This window comes from Hylobates moloch, unplaced genomic scaffold (assembly GCF_009828535.3).
Source record: "Hylobates moloch isolate HMO894 unplaced genomic scaffold, HMol_V3 SCAFFOLD_6, whole genome shotgun sequence".
NCBI lineage: Eukaryota > Metazoa > Chordata > Mammalia > Primates > Hylobatidae > Hylobates > Hylobates moloch.
In genome coordinates, this window is record NW_026652281.1 from 106,635,906 (window position 1) to 106,656,388 (window position 20,483).

Consider the following 20,483-nt stretch of genomic DNA (forward strand, 5'->3'; position numbering starts at 1 on the left):
AAGCCGTCCTGCTGAGAGATGAAGCCAGCTGGACTTCCTGGGTTGAGTGGGGACTTGGAGAACTTTTCTGTCTTACAAGAGGATTGGAAAATGCACCAATCAGTGCTCTGTAGCTAGCAAGGGGATCATAAAACGCACCAATCAGCGCTCTGTAGCAAGAGGATTGTAAAATGCACCAATCAGCACTCTGTAAAACGCACCAATCGGTGCTCTGTAAAATGCACCAATCAGCGCTCTGTAAAATGCACCAATCAGCAAGATCCTAAAAGTAGCCAATCGCAGGGAGGACTGAAAAAGGGGCACTCTGACAGGACAAAAATGGAATATGGGAGGGGACAAATAAGGGAATAAAAGCTGGCCACCCCAGCCAGCACCGGCAAGTCACTTGGGTCCCCTTCCACACTGTGGATGCTTTGTACTTTTGCTCTTCACAATAAATCTTGCTACTGCTCACTCTTTGGGTCCGTGCCATCTTTAAGAGCTGTTAACACTCACCTTGAAGGTCCGTGGTTTCATTCTTGAAGTCAGTGAGACCACGAACCCACTGGAAGGAACCAACTCCAGACACATGGCAAGCAGGCAAGCAACCAACCACAACTTTCATCCTCCATCATTACACTTTACCAAAAACGTGCATGCTGGGATTAACTCACACTTTTGACTGAGACTCTAATGATAAAGTTGATTAACAAGAGATTTGCTACAACAGTAACAAAAACTTTATTTTAACTTAGGAGAATATCCATATAATTATTTGGTTTGAGAAACTTCTTCCTTGGGTTTAAATGATCGTTTACCAAATTGATGGAAAAGAAAAAACTACCCAAAAATGTTTCCTTTTGGACACAAAAATTTAAATAGACTAGTATGGTCTAAATCTGTGTCCTCATCGAATTTCATGTCAAATTGTAATCCCCAGTGTTGGAGGTGGGGCCTGGCGGGAGGTGACTGGATCATGAGGGCAGATATTCCCCTTGCTAATATTATTGTAGTAGTAAGTGAATTCTCATGAGATCCTGTTGTTGAAAGGTATGTAGCGTCTCCCCTGCCCCTCTCTCTTGCTGCTGCCTTGTAAGATACCTGGCTCCCTCTTTGCCTTCCGCCATGATTGGAAGCTTCTTGAGGCCTCCACAGAAGCCAAAATCACTGTACTTCCTGTACAGTCTGCAGAACCGTGAGCCAACTAAACCTCTTTTCTTTAAAAATTACTCAGTCCCGGCCGGGCGCGGTGGCTCAAGCCTGTAATCCCAGCACTTTGGGAGGCCGAGGCGGGCGGATCACGAGGTCAGGAGATCGAGACCACGGTGAAACCCCGTCTCTACTAAAAATACAAAAAATTAGCCGGGCGCGGTGGCGGGCACCTGTAGTCCCAGCTACTCAGGAGGCTGAGGCAGGAGAATGGCGTGAACCCGGGAGGCAGAGCTTGCAGTGAGCCAAGACTGCACCACTGCACTCCAGCCTGGGCGACAGAGCGAGACTCCGTCTCAAAAAAAAAAAATAAAAATAAAAATAAAAAAATAAATAAAAATTACTCAGTCCCGAGTATTTCTTTATAGCAATGCAAGAATGGACTCATGCAGAGACATTTCCCTTTCCACCATAAGCAAGGCAGTTGAATTCAAAGAGCGATGAATTCCCCAGCTTTATTAGGTACCTTGGTGACCTACAGACAGAAATGCTTGCATTGGGAGACATCTACAAAGCGGACATAGTCATGAGGATTTAATTCGTCCACAATTTGGGGAGTTATTCTCCTCTATAAATGGTAGCCCCTGAAGATAAATACTATTATACTTTCGGATTTTAATAAAGATTTCATCTACCCAGTAAGAAAGACAAATGGGAGGACACCTAGAGCTAAAATCCAGAGAGCCTGGCCCTGCTTTGGGCCTCTGGAGACACAGTGCTGCCCTTGAGAATGATTTGTCATCTGAGGCAAGGTTGGTATTAAGTAAACCCGGGGTGACTTTCAGTTCATTCTGAAAATTAAATATTTTCATTAGATAGAAAACAAGGACATCAACATGCTGTTTGTCAGCCCTGAGATTTGTCATGATTAAAATGCTGAGATCGTGCCAACCGTGTTTTGTAAGTCAACTTAGCAAGTGTTTGTCAAGCCCTTAGCAAGTCCTTTGGAGAACATTTTTTAAAGTGTGACCCATAATCACTCCTCTTAAGGATCTTGCCAGTATGTTTAATGAAAATAACTCAGGATACCCAAAAATGCATTATGTAAATTAACCAGTTTCTCAGTTTCTATACAATATCTCCTTTAGAAAAGACATGGCATTTTGTCCATGTCTGACCTGTTCTAATGGGGAGAAATTCCTCCTAAACCTTGGAAGGTAGAAAGGAACATGGCAGAGGATAGTTTTAAGGACGTCACAGTTTGACTTAGCCCATATGATGGAATGTTTGTCTCATCCCCAAACATCCTTTCACCTCATGTAGTCGACTATTTCCCACATTCATGGAAAATTTGATATTTGTCTTAGGTGGTTTCCTTGTGAGAATATGAAAGCATTTCTACCTTTGAAAAAATAAGAAAATAACCACAGCAGAAATATGACAAGATTTCACATTTAAGATCCCAAAACACCATTTCACTCTATATATGAAAACATCGTTTTGTACACTTTAAACACACACACTAAAAAAAGAAATATTTTTAAAAGAACCAAAGAAATGGAAGAGTATAATTTTTTTACATTTTATCGTTTTCAATATTATGTAAACCCGTACCATGTAAGCAACAATACTGTAAGAAACACAGCCACTGCGGATGGGCACACTGGCTCACACCTGTAAATCCCAGCATTTTGGGAGGCCAAGGCAGGCAGATCACTTGAGGCCAAGAGTTCAAAACCAGCCTGGGCAAAATGGTGAAACCCCGTCTCTACTAAAAATACCAAAAATTAGCCAGTCTGGTGATGTGCACCTGTAATCTCAGCTATACCAAAAATTAGCCAGTCTGGTGATGTGCACCTGTAATCTCAGCTACTCGGGAGGCTGAGGCAAGAGAATCGCTTGAACCCAGGAGGCGGAGGTTGCAGTGAGCTGAGATCGTGCCATTGCACTCCAGCCTGGGTAACAAGAGCGAAACTCTGTCTCAGAAAAAAAAAAAAACGAAAAGAAATGCAGCCCCTCCAATGCCCAGTTTTCTAAACAAACAGCACAACCAACTAGATCGGAGAATTCATATTACACAACTACTGTGTAGGAAAAATGATAAGAGTTTTTAAAATGAGGCATGGACACTTCATCATCTAATAAGTTCCCAATATCATCCTTCCCTAGCCCCACCCATCACTCTTGACTGCCCCTAACTTTCGAGTTAGGTGTGGAGCAAAGGATACGATCTATAGACTAAAGCTCAAAAGTCTCATTGTAAGGCTGGGCAAAAATATGTACCAGGATATCTTCTTTTGTTGTGCTTCACCTTACTGCACTTTACAGATACTGCATTTTTTACAAATTGAAGATTTGTGGCAACCCTGCATCAAGCAAGTGTATTGGCACAGTTTTTCCAAGAGCATGTGCTCCCTTCGTGACTCAGCGTCAGCATTTGTTAGTAATAAAGTATTTTAAATTGGGCCTTTGAACATAATGCTATGGCACACTCAATAGACAACAGTGTAAACATTAACCTTTCTATGCAGTGGAAAACCAAAAAGATTGTGTGACTCACTTTATTGTGCTACTCACTTTATTGAGGCAGTCTGGAATCGAACTCAGAATATCTCTGAGGTATATAGTGGAAGTCTTGATGATGCATGGGGATTTTAACATATTGGAGTTTCTGGATGTAAAAACAAACCTCCAAAAAAACCCCTAGTGAAAGATGACAATGTGATCTTGTGCCTGAGCCCCAGCAGTCATGACCACCCGAAGCTTCGTCAAGTGATGCTTCTGGATTCTGAGAATCTCCTTTTAAAATCCTAAGAGGGAAACACACACACACAGATTTCCTATCAGGAGGGCATGGTAAATTCACACATTGACTCACTCCCTCTGTTCTAACATGTAAAATAGAGGAAGAGAAAGGTAAATACGTAACTGGATTCAAAAGCATGGTAGGTTTCCCTATGGGCCAGAAATGGAACACAAATACAAAGTAACAAGTGAGACTAAAGCCAGGGACCTCTAGACTCTCTGTCCAGAAACAGGCAATGGCAACCTGGAATCGGGCTACTGCACAGTGACATAGATTAAATGTGCTTCATAAAAGGTGGGATATTAGCAGGCTCTTACATCTCTGTGCTTGAATCCAGAGGCTAAAGCAAGTTTTAAAACAGAAAAAAAAAATTAAAGACAAAAGTCTTGCTTGCTTACTGCCTGTGGACATAGCTTTATAGGGAACTACAGTTTCTTAGACCAATAAAGGGTGTCTATCAGAAATATACACCAGATGTCATACAGAATATTTACAGCATTCCAAAACGCATTTCCTTTGGGTAGAGAAAGTTCAGAAAATAATACTGGTAAGTATTGTGGCATAAACATAAAATAGCAAGGAATCTTCAGGGAGGAGGTAGGGAAGTCTAATGGAGTAAGTTGTGCCTATTAGATTATCAAAACAGATTAAGAAGCAACAATAATTAAAGCAATTTGGTATTGCTAAAGAACTAAACAGGTGGGTGGAATCCAGATGTAGACTTAAACATAAAAATAGGATATCAGGTCAGGAAAGAATAGATGAATTACTTAATAAATAGTGTGGAACACCTGGCTAAACATTTGAGGAAAAATAAAGTGACATCAATAAACCTAAATAAATTCCAAATGGATCAAAGACTTTAAAGTAACAAAAGCATAAAAGTTATAGAATAGAACATAAGTGAACTCAGCATACTGAAGAGGGCACACTTTCTAAAACAAAGATGAAGCCCAGAAGCCATAAAGGAAAAGATTAGCAAGTTTGACTGTATACAAACCAATAAAGAAATGCTGACCAAACAAATATGAATATAAGCAATGTAAAACATAGATGTCATCTCAAAAGTCAACTAACAAATTGGAAAAAATGCAAAAGTTTCAGAGCACAAATCCCTGGCAAAGAATTACACCACTGTTCTTCACAGGAACACAAATTTGTGCACCTTTTTGCAAGGCAATTTGGTAATAACTATTAAACTTTTTTTTTCCTGAGACAGAGTTTCACTCAGCTACCCAGGCTGGAGTGCAGTGGTGTGATCTCAGCTCACTGCAACCTCCACCTCCTGGGTTCAAGTGATTCTCCTGCCTCAGCCTCCCGAGTAGCTGGGATTACAGGTGCACACCACCATGCCTAGCTAATTTTTTGTATTTTTAGTAGAGATGGGGTTTTACCATGTTGGCCCGGCTGGTCTCAAACTCCTGACCTCCAGTGATCCGCCCGCCTCGGCCTCCCAAAGTGCTGGGATCACAGGCATGAGCCACCGTGTCCGGCCTACAAATTTAAATACATACATTCTTCTAAGCAGCATTCCACCTGTAGAAATTTGCAGATATGCCTTAAAAGTACACTGAAATACCTATATAGAGACACTCCTTAAGGCATTATTTGTAACAAAAGACATTAAGTATCTGGCAAATCGGAGATTGGCTTAAAAAAAAAGTATGGAATATCCTCTGATAGAATACTATATAGCCTTTACAAAGAGGGGGCTAGATCTTAAAAAACTGATGCAGAAACATCTCTGGGATATATTTTCAAGTAAAAAGCAGTGGAGAAGAAGAGTGTGGTTCAGTATGAGTCCTTTGCATAAACAAAAGAAAAAATGGATGGATTATGTATATTGTATTATATGTGTTTTATATATAAATTTTGATAGTATATGCATGGAAAATATGTACGAACAGGTACATGGAGATGGCCTACTGAGAGGAATCAGAACTCATTTTTGTTTTATGTCATCCTATTTTTAAGTTGAATTTTCTAGCCACATGATGAAATGCTTTTTATTTTCTTTTTTTTTTTTTTAATTTATTTATTATACTTTAGGTTTTAGGGTACATGTGCACAATGTGCAGGTTTGTTACATATGTATCCATGTGCCATGTTGATTTCCTGCACCCATTAGCTCGTCATTTAGCATTAGGTATATCTCCTAATGCTGTCCCCGCCCCCCCACCCCCCACCCCACAACAGTACCCGGAATGTGATGTTCCCCTTCCTGTGTCCATGAGTTCTCATTGTTCAATTCCCAACTATGAGTGAGAACATGCGGTGTTTGGTTTTTTGTCCTTGTGATAGTTTACTGAGAATGATGTTTTCCAGTTTCATCCATGTCCCTACAAAGGACACGAACTCATCATTTTTTATGGCTGCATAGTATTCCATGGTGTATATGTGCCACATTTTCTTAATCCAGTCTATTGTTGTTGGACATTTGGGTTGGTTCCAAGTCTTTGCTATTGTGAATAGTGCCGCAAGAAACATACGTGTGCATGTGTCTTTATAGCAGCATGATTTATACTCCTTTGGGTATATACCCAGTAATGGGATGGCTGGGTCAAATGGTATTTCTAGTTCTAGATCCCTGAGGAATCGCCACACTGACTTCCACAATGGTTGAACTAGCTTACAGTCCCACCAACAGTGTAAAAGTGTTCCTATTTCTCCACATCCTCTCCAGCACCTGTTGTTTCCTGATTTTTTAATGATGGCCATTCTAACTGGTGTGAGATGGTATCTCACTGTGGTTTTGATTTGCATTTCTCTGATGGCCAGTGATGATGAGCATTTCTTCATGTGTTTTCTGGCTGCATAAATGTCTTCTTTTGAGAAGTGTCTGTTCATGTCCTTTGCCCACTTTTTGATGGGGTTGTTTGTTTTTTTCTTGTAAATTTGTTTGAGTTCATTGTGGATTCTGGATATTAGCCCTTTGTCAGATGAGTAGGAAAAGAGGAAGTCAAACTGTCCCTGTTTGCAGATGACATGATTGTATATCTAGAAAATCCCATTGTCTCAGCCCAAAATCTCCTTAAGCTGATTAGCAACTTCAGCAAAGTCTCAGGATACAAAATCAATGTACAAAAATCACAAGCATTCTTGTACACCAATCACAGACAAACAGAGAGCCAAATCATGAGTGAACTCCCATTCACAATTGCTTCAAAGAGAATAAAATACCTAGGAATCCAACTTACAAGGGATGTGAAGGACCTCTTCAAGGAGAACTACAAACCACTGCTCAATGAAATAAAAGAGGATACAAACAAATGGAAGAACATTCCATGCTCATGGGTTGGAAGAATCAATATCGTGAAAATGGCCATACTGCCCAAAGTAATTTATAGATTCAATGCCATCCCCATCAAGCTACCAATGACTTTCTTCACAGAATTGGAAAAAACTACTTTAAAGTTCATATGGAACCAAAAAAGAGCCCGCATTGCCAAGTCAATCCTAAGCCAAAAGAACAAAGCTGGAGGCATCATGCTACCTGACTTCAAACTATACTACAAGGCTACAGTAACCAAAACAGCATGGTACTGGTACCACAACAGAGATATAGATCAATGGAACAGAACAGAGCCCTCAGAAATGATGCCGCATATCTACAACTATTTGATCTTTGACAAACCTGACAAAAACAAGAAATGGGGAAAGGATTCCCTATTTAATAAATGGTGCTGGGAAAACTGGCTAGCCATATGTAGAAAGCTGCAACTGGATCCCTTCCTTACACCTTATACAAAAATTAATTCAAGATGGATTAAAGACTTAAATGTTAGACCTAAAACCATTAAAATCCTACAAGAAAACCTAGGCAATACCATTCAGGCCATAGGCGTGGGCAAGGACTTCATGTCTAAAACACCAAAAGCAATGGCAACAAAAGCCAAAATTGACAAATGGGATCTCATTAAACTAAAGAGCTTCTGCACAGCAAAAGAAACTACCATCAGAGTGAACAGGCAACCTACAGAATGGGAGAAAATGCTTTTTATTTTCATATCCAACAGGAGTTATTTTGATAGCAGGTTTATGGTTCATTCTTTATATTTTAATATTCTTTATATTTTCATAAATGTTTTACAAATGATCCATAGCCCTTATATCTACGCTTTTTTGTTAGGAGTCTTATTGCTATCTGCACTTCCTCCTTGTAGCAAGTGAACCCCACGAATGTTACCAGATGTGGATTAGAACACCCTTATCAGTTTAATCTCATTAGGGGCTGATAGACTGGTGGAGAGATAGACACATTGTGCCCTGTCTAGTGATATTTTTCTTCTAACGGTCAAAACACACCCTTGGCTGGGCACGGTGGCTCACACACGTTATCTCAGCACTTTGAGAGGCTGAGGCAGGAGGATCACTTGAGCCCAGGAGTTCAAGACCAGCCCAGGAAACATAGGGAGATCCCATCTCTACAAAAAATTTAAAAATTAGCCAGGTGTGATGGCACCTGCCTGTAGTCCCAGCTATGTAGGAGGCCAAGGCAGGAGGATTGCTTGAACCCAGGAGGTTAAGACTGCAGTGAACCGTGTCATCGCCACTGTGCTCCAGCCTGGGCGACAGAGTAAGACCCTGTCTCAAAAAAACAACATTGCATTAAAGATACTCTTAACAAATATTGATATTGATTGAATATTTTTACAATATTGGTATTTCTGTTGAAATATTGATTGGTTATTCTAGCAGCAGTGTTCCTTTTTACTTCTCCCAGCCTCGCTGTTGGGAATAATGCTAGGTTCTTTAAGGGCAGCGGTTGCGTTTTATTTGTTTTGTGTCCATAGGCTCTGGCACAGTGCTTGGTACAAATTAGATGCTCAATAAATATTGGTGGAAGAAATTAAATTAGGAACTGAAAGATTTTCTCTTCCTTCCTTCTATGGCGACAAGTTTGCATCAGGAGTTAATGTAAAATGTCATATTTATTGACTGAACCAATACAGATTGAGCATCATTTTATATACAGCTATTATATATATATATTTCAGACTAACAGGTCTCAGATTTTTTTACTTCAAAGACCAGTAACATTTTACCAGAAAAAAACCGGGAGAGAAAAATATAGAATACTCAATAATTTACTTTGCAATGTAAAGTCATTTTAAAAAATCTACTGCAACCTACTATCACTATCACATGCCGTTAATGAAAGAGCATTTAAAATTTTTTTAAAAGGGGGTAATATAATCTCCAAATAAAAGCCAATCCTTTAAATAAATACAGTTAGCTCTACCTTCTCTTTCCTCATTTTTGCCTCAGATGGGTGAAAACTTCGACATGGATGAATGTTATCCCATAGGCTGTGTGACCTTAGATGATTATACAGCCTCCCTGAGGTATGGGTTGCTTGTCTGAAAAACAGACATTCACAAAATATTAGCTATTATTATTTTGTGGATGACGATATTGTTGCCTTGGAACAACCACTATAGAAGGAAAGGTGTAAAACCTCGTCTCTCCCCTCTAAGAACCCAGCATCTAACTGAGAAGAGAAGCAGGTGATGAGACAATGCCCCATCAGCAATGTGGCCAGTGGAGACAAAACATTGTCAGAGAAGGAAGGCAGTTTGGTGGAGGGGAGGAAGCATAGCATAGGGTGGACCAGAAGACGGGTAGGTGTCAATCAGCCGGACGGAATTCCTCCTTTGTCAGTCACCTGCCATGCTCCTGGGCCTGCAGCAGAAGCTTTACCATCCTCTCGTTTCATCTTCATTTGAAAGCTATGCGGCTGTTCCTATTATCATCCCCATTTTACAGATGAAGAAACTGAGGCACAGGGAAGTTAAGGAACATGTCCAGGGGCACAATGCTGGTCAGTAGCCAAGGCGGGATTCTGATCCAGTTCCCTCTGACTCAGAAGCGGGGCTGCAGTGTGGACTCGAGCGTCTGCCCCAAGCTCTTGACAGCTTGCTGTGCTGCCCCTCCGGAGCAGCCTGGGCTTTCACCAGTGGCTCGGGAAAAGCCACTGGGGAGGAGTGAGCAGGGGGTGCGACCTGCCAGTTGGTGCCATAGGAAGATGGCCTGTGGGACGCATTGAAATAGGAGGGTCTCAAAACAAGAAGACTGATTTAGAGGCAAACAAAAAGGGCCCATTTGGTTGAAGAGTTGATGTTTAAAATGACAGGGGCTCACACGTGACCGGGATCTTTCCCGGTGGCTTGTAACCTACACCTGGTCATTAGTGGACACTGTAAACATGTGGCTCAACCCTGGGGCACATTCCACTCAACGCCAAGCTCTAAAAATTGCCAGGGCCTGGGCCACACCCCAGACAAATTAAATCACAACCTCTGGGGTGACATCCAGCAGGGGCAGATCCAGGTTTTGTGAGAACTTCTTAATGAAAAACAGAACAAAATGAAATCACCAATTAAAAAAAAAATTCCATGCTGAGTATTGCTTTAAAATGAGGGAAGAAATCAGACACATTACCTAGTCAGGTCCCCTGGTTTAGAGATCTTTTCGAGTGTTCTAATTGCAACCTGGCTTCTTCCCCTCCATACCTGGAACACTCTAGAACTCCGAGGACCTCCCAGCACCTAGTGGGTACCATGCAAGTGAGGCCTTGAAACTCGAATCTCATTAGTGTCAAGGTAAATCTGCCTTTGGTCCTAGGCATGCATATGTTTTTAAACTCTTTCCCTGGCTCTAATGAACAGCCTGGTAGGGGACCGCTGACCTCCATATACCATGAATGCCTTCCGCTAGGCAGATCTTTTACTAAGTGGTCAATCAGCCCTCTCTAGTTCTAACACCTCCCACTACACAGGCACATACCCTAGTCATGTCCACTGGGAACAAGAGCCACCATCTTGCTTCAGTCAATCATCAAATATTTACTGAAGCACCTGCTGTTGTGTTTGACCCTGGGCTGGGTGCTGTGGGTGATGGAGAGCCTCAGTTCCTCCCCTGAGATGAGCTCAGCATGGAAGAAAAGTTAAATAAAGCAGTTCCTGTTCTCCAAGCACATCGATGGTCATGGCTACGTTTTCCTTTTCCTGGGTTGCCTGTTTTTAAGCACGTGGGAGAGATTTGACAAATTTCCACTGAAGTAAGTTGCATAAGACCTGTCTTCAACATGAATTTGAGCAGAGTAGATTTAAAGTGATTTTTTAAATAAATTATAACATGAAAAGAATGTCGGTATCATTAGTCCTTAGGAAAATGCAACCTAAAATCACAATTAGATACTTCTAGATCCTTATTAGAATGACTAAACTTTTCAAAACTTCCAATACCAAGTGTTGACAAGGATGAGCAATTTTAGCTTGCATATGTTGCTGATAGCAATGCAAGTTGAAAAATATATGGGCAGGCCAGGCATGGTGGCTCGCACCTGTAATCCCAGCACTTTGGAAGCCGGAGGTGAGTGGATCACCTGAGCTCCGGAGTTCGAGACCACCCTGGCCAACATGGTGAAACCCCATCTCTACTACAAATAAAAAATTAGCCGGGCATGGTGGCGCACACCTCTTATCACAGCTACTCCAGAGGCTGAGGCAGGAGAATCGCTTGAACTCAGGAGGCAGAGGTTGCAGTGAGCCAAGATCACGCCGCAGCATTCCAGCCTGGGTGACAGAGCAAGACTCCATCTCGAAAAGAAAATTATATGGGAAGTTTCTTGTAAAGTTAAATATATGATGAAGGACCAAGCAATCCCCCTTCTAGGTATCTACCAAAAAGAAATAAAAACATATACCCACACAAAGATGTACATGAATATTCATGGAAGGTTATTAATAATAACTAAAAGTTGGAAACAGCCCAGATGTCCATTTGTTGGAAAATAAACTACAGTATATCCATGCCATGAAATACCACTTAACAATAAAACAACAAACTGCTGATACACAAGGGAACATAGATGGATCTCAAAGGCATTATACTAAGTGAAAGAAGTCGCTAACAAAAAATACTGAATTATTCCATTTATATGGCATTGTGGAAAAAGCAGAATAATAGGAATAAAAATTAGATCAGTAGATTCCTGGGCTGGGGGCAGGGAAGGGTAACTGACAAGACACGAACAACAAAGAATGTTCAGGGACAATAGAACCATCCAATGGCTCCCTGGTGGTGGTGGTGGTGATGTGCCTGTTGACATTTGTCAAAACTCATAGATCCATACACTTTAAAGGGGGGAATTTTCCTGAACATAAGTTATTTTTCAAACCTAACTTTAAAAGGAAAAAGCACAAAAATCAATAAATGATCAATACCAAATTAGGACAAAAGGTATATTCTTAGAATAAGCCCAGGTACTAGGTTAGATGATGAGGCTAAAAGAAAACAATAACCAAAAAGCTTTTTAGCTTAAAAGTGGAGGCAGCCCAGGTCTTTATTCCCAAGTATTTCATCTGCAGTGACTTCTGAACAGTCTCCAGTGGCGGGCACTGCTGTAGACCAAGCTTCTGCGCCTCTGTGGAATGTCCCCGGGGCCCACCCTGTCTGCAGTTGCCCACAGTAAATAGCTGCTTGGGTTCCTTGTTGCTCGCTGTGCCCCTTTGTAGGAAGCATGTCCCAGGGATGACCACCAGGATGCACTCCAGGTCTCCCCTGGGTCTCCATGGTTATCCCTGACCAAGGAGAGAATGCAGTGTTTCAGGTTGCACCAACCCCTCATTTTAAAACAAAAGGCTGATGAAAGGGCAGGTGTGCCCCGAGCCCTCGGTGATTAGCTGTAATTCTTGGCAGAGTTGCGACAGGCTTGTTCTTCTGAATTAGCACAGTGCACAAGGCATTTACCACGGTGCTAATTGCTATTGGATGAAAACAAGCAAGTCCCAGTGTGTGGGCTTGAGGCAAGACAAAACAGATGCCAGAGCCATTCAGAGCCATGCCCTGCGTCGGGCGCGGTGCCGGTGGCTGAGAACAAGTTTGTCTAAATGTCAGTCTCCTATGGGTAGGGTCTGGGACGTGACTCTCGCTGGGTAACTGGGCAACCACTCACCCTTGTCTCTCCCCTGCAATGCACTCAGCATTCTGTTCTGTTCTTCAGATTCATGTAGAGTTTGAGGCGAATAGTGCACCACATTCTAAAGCATCTCCCCCAGAACTCTGCAGTACAGAGAATTTCCTACTCCATATGGGAATAATTGTGCTCAAGCAAAACCAATTGGAGGCCAAGTTTAACTCATACCACCACGCTTCTTACAAAACCCAAGTCTAGGGAAAAAAAAGGAAGAAGAGAATGATTTCAGTCATTTATTGTGGAAAAAAATGGATTTATTCACATCCTACTTTATGTTTCTTCTTGACTTCCCACTTATCACCATAGCCATACAGAGATGGAAATATTGGGTAAATCAAATCTTCTGAAATCTTCCAAGTATAACGATGGGGGTTAATCATAGCGCTAATATCACTTTCCATTTTTACCAACAGATACGCTGAGAGGCGGTGGTGAGGGGACATCACAAATTGAAAAAATAAATACACATCCTGGGGCCCTTAATTACGTCTCCTTTAGTTAAAAATCAAACTCTGGGGGGAAAAATAAAATGAGGAAGAAGTTCACTTAATGAAAATTTGTGTATCTTCTTAAAGATGAATGGAAACAGCAATGCTGAGTCTTTAAGAATCTACTGGGATAAACCGGTCTAGCCCAGCCACCTCTCAAGGCTACCCCAGGCTAGACCAAGCTGCCCATGGAGGGCTTTGGCAGGCAGAGGGGTCACAGAATGCAAAGGTTTCATAGCAGGTGGTCAGGGTTCAAGAGGGAAAAGGCATCCCGTAGCAAGGAAGCCACCACCCGATGTCATCGAGGCTTGTCCCTTTTGTATAAAAATGCCCCGTGATTTGGTACACGTTCAATTTGTAAGACTGGGTTGCTGTATAAATACAGATCTGAGCCTGGTTAGTCATCACCAGGGATGATGACTCCATATGCCCAAATTCCACTTCTTCAAGCCGAGTCAGAAGTACTCTCCCCGCTGAAACCTAGCTGTTCCATCATATTTGGGGGTGGCCATGTTGAAGCCTTGTGTTTCCTGTGTAAACAAGATGACCCCCAAGACCCTGTGCCCCAGACCCAAGATGAAGTTACAAAGGAAATGCATATTCCACAGGCCCAAGGGAGAGATGGCAATTCAGTGAAGTGCTTGATGCAGCAGAAAGAGGCATCAGAACCCCCTTCTCCTTCTGCCCTTCCACTAATCCCAGGCAAATGTATCTGCCATAGATATTTTTCCCTCTTCAATGACACCACAGCCCTGAGGCTCTCACGAAAGTGTAATCAAACCACAGGTCATGCTTGTGCTTTTTTATCACCATGCACTTGACTACAAGTGTATCCTGAATGTATACTGGGATTGGAGTCAGTATATCTAGGTTCACATCTCCTTTCTGCCTTGCAGTACCCAAGTGTATTAGTATGTTTTCATGCTGCTGATAAAGACATACACAAAACTGGATAATTTATAAAGAAAAAGAAGTTTAATGGACTCACAGTTCCATGTGGCTAGGGAGGCCTCACAATCATGGCAGAAGGCGAAAGGCCTATCTTACATGGCAGCAGGCAAGAGAGCATGGGCAAGGAAACTCCCTCTTATAAAACCATCACATCTCATGAGACTTATTCACTATCATGAGAACAGCATGGAAAAGCCCCACTCCCAGGATTCAATAACCTCCCACCAGTTCCCTCCTATGACATGTGGGAATTGTGAAAGCTACAATTCAAGATGAGATTTCGGTGGGGACATAGCCAAACCACATCACCAAGTAATCATGGCCAAGCCCCTTACATGCTTGAAATCTGTTTTCACGTCTGCAAAATGGAGACATGTGGATGAATATTACTCCTTCACAGTAGCATTGTAAAAATTCCAGGTGCTAACATCTCTCATGATGCCTGGCACCTCCTAGATCTTCATTTAGTTCTTGAATCTCAAAAGGGAAGTATAGATATTATATTGTATGTAAGTTTGCTTTAGCAACTAATATTAAATAGAAATAATATAAACTATACTAAATAGAAACTAAATATTAACTAATACTAATTATTTAAAATGTGTAGCAGTAACATTCCATACCCACCCACCAATAAATGCAGAATTTGTGATGATAGGTTTATAAAAATACTAAAATTGAGAAGAGAAACCAGCCACAACTGCCCACTGGATACAGGCGGTGAGCACTGTCTTTGCCTATAGGACCTAAAGGTTGCATTTGCATTTGTAATCACTGCCCTGCCACATTTTGATGAATGCGAGAGCACCTAGATCTTTCTCCTGAAAAACTTCAGTCCCTTTGCTGTAAAGAGTAAGTGGTTTGTTGTTGAAATGGACTTCCGCATTGCTGTGTTTCCTCTACTCTCTGTTAGCAATGGAGAAAGTGATCAGGTTTGGGAAATTCCTGCTGAAAGATGAAATCGCTCAGATGGCACCCACGCCTGGTAGCTGTTTACATTTTCCTTACTCTCCTTGGGAATGCTTGCTTTTCCCTTCAGGACCCTTTATGCTTTGACCAGCATATCTTAATGTCCCTATAGAATAGAGCCTGAACTGCTGTCCTCTGTCACCAAACAAAACACTGTGAATCGCTGCAGCCATTTTTATACAAATGCCCAGAATCTTCTATTAATGTAGGTGATTTGCATTTAGGCCAGAAAACTGACTAGGGGAATTCCAGGAGGGCTGTGGAGGTCATGGACCAGAATTTCCAGGCGATGGCACAGATTTCCTCATTCCTCTTCTAAAGCATTTCTCAAAAGTACCAAATACCCGACAGGTGGATGGGAATGGGTGAAACCACTTTGTTCCAAACCGCATGGTCAATGCACCTCAGCTTATTCCAAGAGTCCTGGGTAGAAAATTAGCATTCACAAAAAACATATAAACAAACAAAACCCACCATTTTAGAGTTCAAGGGTCATGGAATTCTGAGAACTGTATCTAGCAGCAAGTTAGGCAGCATAGGAACTAGCCCTGGCAAGAAGAAAACTGCAGCAAAGCTGACTCCAGCTGGCTCCTCCCACCTGCATGGCTCCTCCCATCAGGATGGCTCCTCCCATCAGCATGGCTCCTCCCACCAGCATGGCTCCTCCTGCCAGCATGGCTCCTCCCATCAGCATGGCTCCTCCTCATGACTGCTGCTCCGCCCCAGGATTTCCAGATACCCAGCCAATTCTGCCCTTGTCTCCACAATCAGGTGTTCCCAAGAAGTCACTAGACGAAAAAGATACTTGCACATGTCTGTTTATAGCAGCACAATTCACAATTGCAAAAATATAGAACCAGCCCAAATGCCCATTAATCAAGAAACTGTTTTGTTTTATATATATATATATACACACATACACACACACGTACACACACACATATGCGCTGAGGTGATATACACACACACACACACACACATATATATATATATATACACATATATATATGTAAAATAGAATACTACTCAGCCATAAAAAGGAATGAATTAATGGCATTCACAGCAACCTGGATGGGATTGGAGATTATTACTCTAAGTGAAGTAACTCAGGAATGGAAAACCAAACATTGTATGTTCTCACTCGTAAGTGAGAGCTAAGCTATGAGGATGCAAAGGCACAAGAATGATACAATGGACTTTGGGTACTCAGGGGGAAAGGTTGGGAAGGATGTAAGGGACAAAGGACTACAAATTGTGTTCAGTGTATACTGCTTGGGTGATAGGTGCACTGAAATCTCACAAATCACCACTAAAGAACTTACTCATGTAACCAAATACCACCCATTCCCCAAATATATATAGAAATAAAAAACTAAAAAAAAAAAAAAAGTCGGGTGTTCCTTTGTCCATGTGTCTTTGGTCTCTTCGTAATAATAGAGTAGCAGAACTTCATAAGATTCTGATTGGGAGAATCTTGGGGCATTCGTCAGGAGCCTGGCATTTCTAGAATCTCCTATATGAGGGCAATTAGGGGGAAAGTTGTAAAAGAGAAAAATGAAAAGATTCCTAAAGTTGGAAGGAAGGGGAATGAATAGCGGATATGGGCATTAAATTTAATGGAAACCCAGGAAACCCTTCATTTATTTCTGGAAATGAATATGGATACCTTGAGGGAAGAGGAAAGAAAATATTTGGGCCGGGCGTGGTAGCTCACGCTTGTAATCCCAGCACTTTGGGAGGCCGAGGCGGGCGGATCACGAGGTCAGGAGATCGAGACCACGGTGAAACCCCGTCTCTACTAAAAATACAAAAAATTAGCCGGGCGTGGTGGCGGACGCCTGTAGTCCCAGCTACTCAGAGAGGCTGAGGCAGGAGAATGGCGTGAACCCGGGAGGCGGAGCTTGCAGTGGGCCGAGATCATGCCACTGCACTCCAGCCTGGGCGACAGAGCGAGACTCTGTCTCAAAAAAAAAAAAAAAGAAAGAAAATATTAATGGAAGTCAAGGAAAAGGGAAATGAGGGATAAAAAGAAGAGGGGGAATGAAGACTTGGAAACCTGATACTCAAGAAACTCACTCCCGGGCCCCTTTTCTCCCCCTAGATAGAGTCTTGCTCTGTTGCCCAGGCTGGAGTGCAATGGTGCAATCTCAGCTCACTGCAGCCCCTGCCTCCCGGGTTCAAGCTATTCTTGTGCCTCAGTCTCCCGAGTAGGTGGGACCACAGGCGCCCGCCACGCCTGGCTGATATATGTATTTTTGGTAGGGACGGGTTTTCGCCATGTTGGTGAGGCTAGTCTTGAACTACTGACCTCAAGTGATCTGCCTTCCTGGGCCTCCCAAAGTGCTGGGATTACAGGCATGAGCCACCATGCCTGGCCATCAGGGCTCTCATTTTTATAGGATGTTCTTTCCCTGTTGCTTAGCACCTTCCATCCAGTGCCAGATAAGCACCTTTCCTTCTAATCCTGAATAATTTAATGAAAATGTAATTGGCATACCCAGTAACAGGGGTCTAGAGTCTGTGAAGTAAGAGGTGGGACAAGAGGACTCCTGCAACTAGCAGTTCTCTGGGTCCTGTACCAATCTCTCTTGCTGCTGCTGCAGAAGGACGATGGTCTGTGACTCTGGAGGTCATACATTTATCCCTCCCTTCGTAGGATCCCAGGCAGAAACAGAAGCTGCTTCTGGGAGGAGAGGGACATGGACCAGGCAACATGTGGTTGGGGACAGACAGTCAATCTAGGTGGAGAATTGGTCACCCAAGACTTCCTAGAGGCTGGGCACAGTGACTTACGCCTGCAATCCCAGCAGTTTGGGAGGCCGAGGCAGGAGGATCGCTTGAGGCTAGGAGTTCAAGATCAGCCTGGGTAACATACTGAGAGCCCCATCTCTTAAAAAATGAAAATAACAATAAATTAGCCAAGTTTAGTGGCATTTGCCTGTAGTCCTAGCTACTCAGGAGGCTGAGGTGGGAGGATCATTTGAACCCAAGAGGTTGAGGCTGCACTCTAATCTGGGTGACAGAGTGAGACTCTGTCTCTAAATTTAAAAAAAAAAAAAAAAAAGGACTTCCTAAAAATGAATTGTAAATGTAGTTTCATTGAAAAGAGCCTATCATTGGGTTTGTTATCAGTTAGCTTTCACTGTGTAACAAACACTCCAGACTTAAAACAACAAGCATTTTATTGATTCATCTCACGGTTCCTTGGGGTAGCTGGGATGGCTGGATGGCTGGGGTAGCTCTTCTAATCTGAACCAACTAGGTTGGTTTCTGCAGCCTGCTGGTGGCTTGGTTGGGGTTGGGAGCTCTGGGGCCACTCACTCACATGACTGGCAGTCGGCCAGCTGATTGGCATGGGAGGGCTTCCTCCGGGGATTCTTGTCTCTGCTCCATGTGGTCTCTCATCCTCCCACAGGCTAACCCCGGTTTTTTTTCACATGGCAGCAGCATTCCAAGAGTGAGAGGAGCAGAAGGAAACTCAAAGACCCCTTACAGTCCGGGTTGACTCTCACACAACTTCATTTTCACTATGTTAAAGGGGTAGAGAAAAACAGTCTTTTTCTTGATGAGAGGAGCTGCAAGCAATTTGTGCCTGTCTGCAATCTACCTCCTATGTTCTAGGGCTGAATCTGCTTCTGGTTGATGACGCCACCTTGGGCAACCTCTTTGTCTCCTCAAGCCCTTTTTTTACCTTGTCTCATCATCTGGAAAATAAGAGACACAGATTAGATCACCTCTGAGAACCCTTCTAGCTCTAGAGGAAACTGAGGCAAATAGAGGTTGAATAACTTGTAACTTGCTCCAGGTCACACAACTAGTGTGGCAGAGTCGGACTACAAATGTAAGTTTCCTGACTCTAAAACCCATGGCATCAGCTGCTAGGCTGTGTTGCTTCCCTGGAGTATCACAATTCTTATAAGAGTGAAGTATTGGATCACAAAATGCATTAACACAATCTGTCTACCTTAAGTCTGCTCCTTAAATTTATTCTTGTGGTTTTAAAAGGTTTTTCTTGAAACTCAAGCAATTCAACATAATTCTCCTCCCATCTTTGTTCTCCTATAACTTTACCCATCCATCCATTCATTCATTCTTTCATTCACAAATATTGGTTAAATTCACTTAAATGTGAAAATGTGGCATTATTAATAGTCACAGTAACCTGGCACTTTGTGTTTTTAGACTGCTTCTCTTATTTCTACTGTTTCAGTTTCATTTTCTCTGGTATATGGGTTAGTGATGTTATTATACCGTATTACAGATGGGGAAGTTAAGTCATAAAAGAATCACAGGGCTGGGCGTGGTAGCTCACGCCTGTAATCCCAGCACTTTGGGAGACTGAGGCGGGTGGATCACCTGAGGTCAGGAGTTTGGGACCAGTCCGACCAACATGGAGAAAGCCCGTCTCTGTTAAAAATACAAAATTCACCAAGCGTGGCAGTGCATCCCTGTAATCCCAGCTACTCAGGAGGCTGAGGCAGGAGAATCGCTTGAACCCGGGAGACGGAGGTTGCGGTGAGCCAAGATCGCGCCATTGCACTCCAGCCCGGGCAACAAGAGTGAAACTCTGTCTTTAAAAAAAAAAAAAAAAAGAAGAATCACAGGAATGTTTATATTTATACAAAGGAATAGTGACCAAATTGGAGTTTCACTTTTAGCTAGCCAATTTTCTTAGAAAACAGAATTCCCCTTCTGATATTTGAGTTATCAATGAATACCTTAGGTTAAAATAATGCTTTATTAATGCTATATTTATTTTATGTTTTATAGTATTTTATTTTTAATACTTCATATAGTCCCAAATTTAAATGGTACAACAAAGTTTATAGTAAACATCATCTTCCTTCTGTTCCCCCATGCTACCCAATTCTCTTCCTCACAGTCAATGTTATTGGCTTCTTGTGCGTTTTTCCAGAGATATTTTTTGCATTTATCAGCAAGCATATACACATATACATGTAACTGTATATATATTTCTCCTTTTACTAGTGCATAAATGGTAACGTACTATACACAAAGTTGTATTTTTTTAATTTAACAATATATTTTTGAAGCAATTTATTAATCTTTTATGGATACATAATATTCCACTGTATGGATTCAAATAATTTATTTAACCAGTCTCCTATTAATAGATCTTTAGGTTATGTCTAATCTTTTG